Raw genomic sequence first — 10,938 nt, forward strand, 5'->3', positions numbered from 1 at the left:
AACTACAGATCTCTAATTAGGAAAGAGCCTTCACCGGGAAGACATTCTTAATCCTAGGCCATATTCCTATAATATATATATATATATATATATATATATATATATATATATATATATATATATATAGTTTAACTGTCCTAGGGTTTATACTCAAACGTAGTTCTAAACTAATATATGCACAGTTCTATATTTGACAGTAATTTAAATAAAGACTGTAAATTGAAAGCTTGTAAAGCCTAACCTGGATGGAGTGGAGTCCATTGAAGAAGTATGTACAGAGCCTCAACAGTAATTGGTGGATAACAGTTGAATATATATATGATAAACAGTTAATGGTTTTTGAAAACAGAAGAAGTGAAGATGGACATAGGTCACATAGGTATCTGAAGAGTTTCACCGGGAATAATGCCCTTCAAATACCAGAAGAATATTTTGAAAACAGAAGGAAGATTTTGTAAATACAGTTTTTGAAAACAAACTATGAAAAGAAAGAAGGTGTTGGGTCTTACACTCTATTAGAGGCCCACTTAAAAAAAATGATTTACTGTTTATGAGAAACAGTTGAAAATGATTGAAATGATATAAGGTTTTGTTGTTTGAAAACCTTAATCATCCGTTTAATCAGAGATTGAAAACAGTTTTGAATATTGACAAAAGTCAACTTAATTAAGGCAAAGATGAAATCTATACCCAATTAAGACCTAAATAATTAGGGTTTTATTATAAAATTATTCACAAAGTAATTAGGTTAAAACAAAATGAAAATATATATATTAAAGTATTTAAGAAAACATTTAAAACATACTATTTTAATCCTAATTAAAATACATGAAATAAATAATATTTTTATGATTTTTTTGATTATTCACAAAGTAGGTATATTAAATAGCAAGTGTGTGAAAAATGAAGTGAAAATGATTTAATTTGATAAGTTTATTAATTGTGTGAAGTTTGTATAAAAAAGGAATGAAAATGGGTGCTAAAAAAATTGGTTTGGCCCTAGAGAGGTTCGAACCCACGCCCTTCATGATCACATTTCAAAACTTAACCAACTGAGCTGCGCGCGCAGCTTGTTAACTATATACACTCAATATATTATATTTTCAGATAAGCCAGGAAATTCAAATTTTACGCGCGCCATGTTCATCTTCTTCCTCGAGCTTCAGATTTTCAAATTCCTAACTCTCTGGTTTCTCAACTAAATGGCATGATGTAAACATCAATCTCACTCGTTTTTGGACAAGGAACATGATTATGGGCTCAGAATTCATTTATTCTAAGTGTAACTAACGAATTTCATCATGAACACGAAGAACACATAAACCCTAATTTTAAAATTAAATGATGCACAAGATGAATAAATGAATGATGATAGAGGGTTTTCAATCCTCTGATGATGCTGAATAAGATAGAATCGAGCTTTACCACAAAGAGTGCTTAAATTAAAGAGTTGGAGTTCAGAAACTTACCTCTGAAAATGGAGGTCGTGAGGATGGTAGAGAGCACCTGGGCTTGTATGAATGATCCCAAAAGCTTCCTTGGGACTCAGTGATGCTAACTGAATGCTTATTGTAACTTCAATTCTCCTGAATTGCTCTATGGACCTCCCTCGATTTGAGCTTCAAATAAACATGGAGGATGATGAATCTGCAGTTACAGATGAGCTGCGACCATCTGGATAGCTCCACTACCTCCTATGGAACGTGCCTTGATGCTTAACCTTGCTTGGAGCCTTCTGAATTGCTCTGTGGACCTCCAACTGCAATAGCTCCAAAGTGAGAGCAACAATGGCGTTCCTCCACTTACAGAAGTGATCCAGGTGCTTGGATCACCTCAAATGAACCCCCTTGAGATGTTAGAATGCTTACTTTCCAAAGATAAGCTCTGGTTTGAAGAAAACGATTCTTCTTGCCAAAGAACTTTGAAAAACCATAAGCATGAGAAGAGAAAGAGAAAGCAAGGAATATGGTTGCTTTGGTGTGTTTTTCTACTGAGGTATGCTCTCCTATTTATAGGCAAATGATTCAGTACTGATTGAGAGAGTGAGCTTGCTTAGTGAAGTGAATTTGGTTTCTTAGCCATGAAGAAATTTCAAAGAATATCCAAGTGTGATCATTGCATTTTCGAGCCAGCTCCCTATCCATTGATTCTATCTGATCTTAGGGAACATTTCAGATACAAAGTGAGCTCTAATTGGTTGGTGAGAAGATTCCTTGGGTGATTCATCAATTTGCCATAAATTCTCAAATGTAATCATTACATAATCACATGTTCTTGTTTTAGGAATCTTCCTCAATTATCATGGCATGGTGAAAATGAATGCATGGCATGTTTTCAGATGTGTTATGGGTCGTGTAGCATCCATAATTGAGGTCATGTGCACAAAATTGCAAAGTTCAAAAATGATGCATGACCTATAATTTCACTTCATGAGGCCAACTTTGAACAAGCATAACTCCTAGCTCAAAATGAATTTGGAGAAGGTTGAACACAATTTGGAAAGACCTAAACATCTACTTCAAATCATTAGTTTGGAGTTTCTTCAGAATCCTTTGGAAAATTTGTGAAAAATGAGGCCAAAGTTGGAAGAAAACTAGGTTAAAACACTTAGAAAATAAGTGTTTATGACCTAAAACTTCAAAATTTCCAAAACTCTTAAATGATTGATCTTTTGAAAAAAGTTCCATTGTAAGATGTTGTTTTATTTTGCAAGATCTACAACTTTCATGTTGGAAGTTTTTTGAGTTGTGTAGGTGAAATTTTGAGTTCCCACAATGCCCTCAAAAACCCTAATTCCCGACTTTTTGCTCCTTGAAGATTCTTCTTGAATTTCTTTGGTCAAATGAATTTAATATCCATATATTGATGATATTGATCCTTGAAAGTCATGGTTTGACCAAAAATCTTAAAAGTCAAAGGTGATCCCATACAGTTGACTTTTTCCAGATAAGGTGAGATTTGGACTTTTGTGTAGAATCAAGATCTTCTCCTCAAATGAGTGATGTAAATGGGTTATATTGAGGTGGTAGAAGTTCTTGAATCATGTCTTGAGTTTTGGATCCATGCCTCTGATTAAAAGTCAACTATCCTGGTGAATTAGGTCAAAAACCCTAATTGTCGACCAGATGAAAATGATGACTGTAGACTTTGAATTGAGGTGTAATGTCCAGTGGATCTTGTTATATGAGCTATTTGAAGATGATTGATGTCTTTGAATGATCCCCTGAGGCTTTTTAGGGTTTCCCAAAGGTGATCCCTGATTTTAGTCCTTGATAGGCTCAAAAACCCTAGTCTGGTGACCTGAGTAAATCTGTATTCAGAGGACTGGGTATCTAATCAATCATAGGTGAGAAAATGAAGCTCTTGAGTCCTATGATTATGTTAGAGACTAATCCTTCTACTGATTGATCCTTTGCCTGAGTTTTCTTGTCTTTGAACATGCTTGATTAAATGCCAGATGAAGAAGTGACTGCTTTGGGCACTAGTTTTGACCTGATGAAAATCCTGAAGATATGTCATCTCAGGGGGGTCAAAAATTAGGGTATGACACCACCCAACAGTCAAGCAACAGTGACATTTGAAGTCACTACTCCAGTCTCTACAGTTGCATTCAGCATTCCATCTTTCTCCATGCCAGAAGGTTGGGGCACGCCTTTCAGCTTTGGTGCAGGTTTCCGCCATAATTTCTCTGGGGTTCAAACAACCACAACTGAAGCGCCTACAACGCAAGGTTCGGCGTTTATTCCACATTCAGGGTTAACTTTTTCCCAAATCACTATGGCGCTTTCTCAGCCCACTATGACAGTTGCGACTCCTATGGTTCACACTGTTCCTTATGAAGGCAATGAGATTTATCATGATCAAGGTGATAGCACAAATCAGCGAAACCTTGTGGAAGATCTCCAAGAGTAGTTTAACAAGATACAACTAGAAGTCAAAGCTATTCGCGGAAAAGAGTTGTTTGGGAAGAATGCCCAGGAGCTATGTTTGGTTCCCAATGTACAAATACCAGCTAAATTCAAGGTCCCTGACTTTGAGAAGTACAAAGGTAGTTCTTGTCCACAAAGCCATCTTGTGATGTATGCCCGGAAGATATCTACTTATGCAGATAATCATCAGTTGCTTATCCATTACTTTCAAGACAGTTTGACTGGTGCCGCACTGAAGTGGTACACAGGATTGGATAGCACCAACATTCGGACTTTCAACGACCTAGGTGAGGCCTTTGTCCGATAATACAAATACAACTCGGATATGGCTCCAGACAGAGATCAGCTCCGATCCATGGCTCAGAAAGATCATGAAGCTTTCAAAGAATATGCCCAACGATGGAGAGAAACTGCTGCTCAGATTAATCCACCGTTAAAAGAGAAAGAGATGACAAATATCTTCTTGAATACTCTTGGCCCGTTTTATTATGAACGCATGATTGCTAGTGCTCCAAGTGATTTCACCGAAATGGTAAACATGGGGATGCGTCTAGAAGAAGGAGTCTGAACCGGACGTCTAACTAAAGAAGGTGGATCTTCAAGCGGAACCAAAAAGTTCGGAAGTAGTTTCCCAAAGAAGAAAGAACAAAGTGTTAACATGGTTTCCCAAGGAAAGCCAAGAGCAAACGTCAATCGTCAACAACAGGTTGCTACTATCGCGCCAGCCGTTAACACAGCACCAAATCCGGGATTTACCCCGCAGTTTCAACAACAACAGCCTCGACAACAGGCTCAACAGTTTAACAATAATCAGAATCGTGTAGAAAGAGCTCCACAGTTTGATCCGATTCCAATGACCTACACAGAATTATACCCTGCTTTGATTGAAAGAGGTCTTGTTCAAACTAAAGCACCACCACCAGTACCTGAGAAACTTCCATGGTGGTACAAAGCTGAGGTCTCATGCCCTTATCATCAAGGAGCACCTGGCCATGATCTCGAGCATTGCATAGCTTTGAAATATGAAGTTCAGAGGTTGGTTAGATCTAATCTTCTCTCTTTCAGAAATTTGAATCCTAATGTTCAAGCAAATCCGCTGCCCAATCATGGAGGGCATGTTGTAAACATGGTGTATGGATGTCCTGGTCCATATCGAGTCTATAACATCAATTTCTCAAGAGCAAATTTGGTACAAATGCACGCTACTCTCTGTCAAGGGCAGAATTTTTGCCAGCATCACTACGGTTCCTGTAGCATATGTTGTGTAGATCCTCATGGATGTTCGATTGTGAGGAGAGATCTCCAAGTTCTGTTGGATAATGGTACTATTCAGATCTACAGAAATAGGAATGAAGATGAAGATAACATGATAAGATGTTATCCGCATGAGCTTTTAGTCTCAGATATCAACTCGGAAATGCCTAAAGTTAACGTCATCGTTCCTCATTTCAACATGCCTGAGCGCATAGAAGTTACTTACAACAAGCCAAGGGTTCCTGTTGCTCCTTTGATCATTTGTCTACCTGGACCTGTTCCTTATGACTCTGACAAGGCAGTTCCGTACAACTACAATGCAACAATGATAAAGGATGGACAAGAAGTTCCTTTACCTACTCTTTCATCTGTCGTGAACATCGCTGATGTGATTCGAGTAACAAGAAGTGGACGTGTGTACACTCCACTACCTCCAAAGCAGCCTATTGCTCCCGCAACCAGGCAAAATCCTGTTAATACACCAGTGGGGAATCCTGTGGGAACTCCTGTCAGTAATACAAGCACTAATGTTGCCCAATCCAGTGGAACCAATATCAATCCTGACTTTGATGAAATTTTGAAGCTTATCAAAAGAAGTGAATACAAGATTGTGGACCAGCTTATGCAGACTCCTTCAAAGATCTCAATACTTTCATTACTTTTAAACTCTGAAGCACACAGGGAAGCCCTGATGAGAGTCTTGGATCAAGCTTTTGTAGATCATGATGTGACTGTTGATCACTTTGATGGGATAATAGCCAACATAACAGCTCGCAACAATTTAAGCTTCTGTGATGAAGAACTCCCCGAGGAGGGCAGAAATCACAACCTTGCTCTACACATTTCTATGAATTTTCAGTCAGATTCTTTGTCTAATGTATTGGTAGACACCGGATCTTCCTTGAATGTGATGCCAAAGACGACTCTTGCTCGTTTATCTTACCAAGGAATGCCTATGAAGTTCAGTGGTGTAGTAGTCAAAGCATTTGATGGATCACGAAAATCTGTTATCGGCGAAGTCAACCTTCCCATGACAATTGGTCCACATACATTTCAAATCACCTTCCAGGTCATGGACATTCAAGCTGCTTATAGCTGTCTGTTGGGACGACCATGGATCCATGAAGCAGGGGCAGTAACTTCTACGCTCCATCAAAAGTTAAAATTTGTAACAAATGGAAAATTGGTAACAATAAGTGGAGAGCAAGCCTTGATGGTGAGCCATTTATCCAATTTCTCTTTCATAAGTGCTGATAATGAGGAAGGAACTCAGTTCCAAGGTCTCTCTTTAGAAGACGAATCTTCCAAAAAGAAAGCATCAATCTCTTCTTACAAAGAGGCAGTAAAAGTAGTGAAAGATGGAAATAACACTGGCTGGGGGCAACCTGTGATCCCTACCAAGAATGAAACCAGAACAGGACTCGGATGTTCACCAATATTCTCAAACTGCACCAAGAAGGATGAAACCCTTCGTCCGATCAAAGAAACATTCATTAGTGGAGGATTCCTTAACCCGATTCCTCAAGAGGTTAATGTCCTTATTGAGGAATGCGTCGAAGAAGGTCTACCCGATCCTGAAGAAGAATGGAAATGTTATCTCAATGACTCGGGATACATATCTCAGGAAGAACCATATCCTCCTTCAGTCAAAACAAGTACTAAAGAAATTCCGCCTATTCCTGCAGAGGTCTGGGACACCTTGGGACAACCAAGTGGAAAATTTGATTATATGGTGAAATATACTGCACCTGAAAGTTCAAAGATTGCGATTGAAGACATCCAACCAACTGGATGGGGAGATTCCTTTGAATATAATAGTCAACCAGAAGAGGCTTACCAATGCTCTCAATTTTCACAGCAACCTGAAATTACTGAAGATTTCAGCTTTAACGCATCTACCAAGAGTTATAATCCTGAAGATGGTTATTATCACATAAATGCCATTTTTGAGGATGAAGGGGAAGATGGCCCCGCAGTTGACTTGGAAAGTGTCTCTGACAATGAGTCTCTTCATCCTGAGGATTGGGAATTACTGTGGACCTCCGATTTTTTTTAATACCGGGCCATACCTCTGTTCTGTAGAGATACGTGAACTGACTCTTTTTTGTCGCTTAATGCTTTCGCATTTTGAAAATTCACAGAGTCGCCACCGACCTTTTATTTTATCCAATTAAGGAAAGGTTTATAAAAGAAACAGAAAAAAGACCTTTAAGAAATTCTGGGTAAGGGGGTAGGTTATACAAAGGGAAGGTGTTAGCACCCTTTGTATCCATGGTTATCCATGGGCTCTTAAGTTTGCTTAGCTCACTTGTTTTTCGATCACTTTTCAATTGCTCTGAAATTGCTCATATGTGGTTTCAAATACCTTTGTAATTTGAATTTTGTAATGATCCGTGTGTGGATGTATACAAAATGCTTGTTTATCTTTCGAAAGATGTTTTGAAAAGAACGTTAACTTTGTAATAATCCGTGTTTGGATGTATACAAAGTATTGTCTTTTTGAAAGTTTTGAAAAATCAACAGTGTATGAGAATTTTGTTTGTTTTGATTTGAGCAAGCAAACTATGAGGTCTACCCTGAGTTGTAAGGTCTTTATCCTATTTCCTTTAAAAATCTATCCTTTCACCGGATATAAAAGCAAGGTTCGATTTTGTACTCGAAACAGTAGAATTTGACTTTGATTTTGAAAGAATGAAAAAGGATTACCTCAAGAGGTGCAAGTGTGATTGTGATTGGATTCAGATATTTATCTTTGAAGTTAGTGATCTAACGGTTCAATTTTATCTTTGACATACACGCAGTTTATATGTGTTGGAAATTAAAGTGCGGAAATGTAAAGTGCGGAAAGTAAATCTACGCTATTACATCGATTGTGCAAGAAATGTAAACTAGCCTATTTACATGAATTTGACATCCTATACATTTATCTAGGAATTTTAAATTGCAAGAAACATAAAGGCATGTTTTTGGATTTTTTTTTATGATTGATTTTAATTATAATTAATGCAAGATTAATTAAATTAAAATGAAGAAAAAAAGATGAAAATAGATTTAAACCTAAAAATAAGTTTAAAAATATGTACAAAATATTTGTCAATTAATTTTAAAGCAAAACTAATTTTTTGGAATTTTTGAAATTGATTTAAGTTAATTAAAACATAATTATGTAAATAATTATACAAATAATTAAAACTTAAAGATAAAATTATTCAAAATATGTACAAAATTAGCTTATAATATATAAACAATATTTAACATAAAGAACAATTTTTTTTTATGATTTTTTGATTGGTTAGAATAATTAAAAAGCAAATATATAAATATATACTAATTAATTATGCAAAAATATTAAAATTTTGAAGAAAATAAAATATTTTTATTTCATAAAATAGTATATTATTTTAGAAGTCTAAAAATATTTTTTGTGTATTTTTTGGATTTTTAAAACTATTTTTAATTAATTTAACAAAGAAATTAAAATAAAATAGAAAATAAAATAGAAAATAAAAGGATACTGATCCTGTGTGGTAATCAGTGAGGGAGCATGGTGGGGAAGAGTGATCTGGCGCGTTGGATGAGTTGATGGATGAATCAGAAGGTCCAGATGGTGAGGCACGTGGTAAAAGCTACACCTGCAAAGCACAGAATCAGAGGACAATTTAAAAAAAAACGCGCGCGTCTGAACCAATGAGGTGGGGACACCTCATCATCTTCAACCTCTCGCCAGGGCCTTTTACAGCGTTTTTATGAAAAAAGCGCTATAGTAAGTGAACCTCAAACCTGCAAAATAGCGAATAGGGGTAAACATGCAAAGATTTTTGGCGCGATGGTTCCATTCGTTTCGTTTTGTTCATGCGAATCTAATGGTGCTAATCAGAACTTCTAATTTTGCCTAATTTGGAAAGCCCTAAATTTGAAGCTATGAACCCTAAAATGGTAGTTTCGTTTATACGTGTCCAAACTTCAATTAAGTTTCCAGAAATGATCTACACCTCAAACCAAACTCAATAGTATGTCTACATCTTGTTAAACATGTGTGAATAACCAGATACGAATTGATTTTAGTTTGAACAAATTTTGACCTGTGTAGCTCGATTCAGTGAGCTTCAAGGCTTGTAATTGATTGAGATAGTTTCAGTGATGTTTAAGGAAGGTATATGAATGCTTAGTTTGTATTGAAATGGACTGAAATTACAAATTCGAATTTGAGTTTTTCTTTGATTTTTTGAAGTGATTACAAGTGTTATATGCTATGCTATGCTTCTGGTCTTGCCTCTCTTTGTTTGTGAAATATCTTGAGCTATTTATAGGCCAAGATGTGCTTAAATTTGAAGCTAAGAAGCATTGATGGCTTTTGTTGAAATTTTGGCTTTCAAACTTAAGTTTCAAGCAACCATTGCTTGATTTCTACACACTCTTGCTCTAGGCCTTCATTGAATCTTCTTTGCTGCAGAATATTGACTATTTTTTGATGAGTCATGCTTAGGAATTAAGCTACCATTTATCCATCCATTTTCCTTTTAATTTTATTCTTAAAATAAGATAAAATCAAGCAAAAAATGAATAAAAATGGTGTGGGCTTAGTCTTGGTCGTGGGAGGCCCATAACATCATGGAAATGATGTTTGAATGCTGAAAACTTGGCCCCATTTGGAAAAAATACATTTTTGAGCAATGTTGATTTCATGTATTTTCCCAAAATTTAGCCAACTTCAACAAGGTGTAAATCCTTCAATTTTTGTCATATGAAGGAGATCTTGCACTTTTTGGAAACCTCAAAGAGTCCTCTAACCAATGCCTTTGGTCTCATGTCAAAATGATTTTTGAAGCTCCTTGTGTGTCCTTTTGAAAAAAGTGTCTTTTTGTTGACTTTGAAAATGACCTGTAATGTCTTTGATCATATTTTTCAAATGGTGAATCCAATGACCATGGGATCAATGGCATTTGAAAGATAATTGAATTTCCTTCCCAATGAGCTTTGGTTTGAATTTTTTGGATGAAGGATGAGAGAGTTATGATCAGTCAAAGTTGAGTTGACTTTTCAGGCAAAAACCCTAATTTTGAATCTTAGGGTTTTGTTGATTTTTGATCTTTCCTTGATGAATTATGATCATCCAATGATCAAATGATGAATCCTTTGACAAAATATGGACTTTGACAAAAAATTTCATTTTTGACTGTCTGTTGACTTTTTTTGGTCAAACGGGTCGTCTGTTGACTGTTTGAGCTGCTGACGGTGCGTCTGAGTGAATTGAAGTTTGAAAATTTGTATGATGGTACTTTGAGATATATGGATGTGTATGAAATCCATTTGAGCTCTCAAAAACTTGTTGCTCCTGTAAAAACAAGAAAAAACCCTGATTAGGGACTGTTTGTGTAGGAGACAGTTAAGCGTACCTGATTTTTGTGCAGTGCTGAGTTTCTGCTAATCGCGTGATATTCAGAAGACTTCTAACACAAAAATCTTGGAAATTTGAATTGTGAAAGATTGATTTGATTGATGGTACAAAACACTGAGAATTGTACTGCCAGCAGTTTGGCTGTCAACTGACTGTCCAGGTATTGATGTAGCAGTTAGAGTGAAAAATCAACAGTCGAAGTTAATTTTCTTTTTTGTTGTTTTTTGTTTTTGTTTTATGTGAAAAATGAAAGTTTATTTACATGACTTGTTAGAAAAACACAGACATAATAAATAACTAATATTTACGGTATGCGGGCAAAATTACCGATAATAACCCTGAAAATCATTTAATGCA

Source organism: Vicia villosa, unplaced genomic scaffold (genome assembly GCF_029867415.1).
Source record: "Vicia villosa cultivar HV-30 ecotype Madison, WI unplaced genomic scaffold, Vvil1.0 ctg.004919F_1_1, whole genome shotgun sequence".
NCBI lineage: Eukaryota > Viridiplantae > Streptophyta > Magnoliopsida > Fabales > Fabaceae > Vicia > Vicia villosa.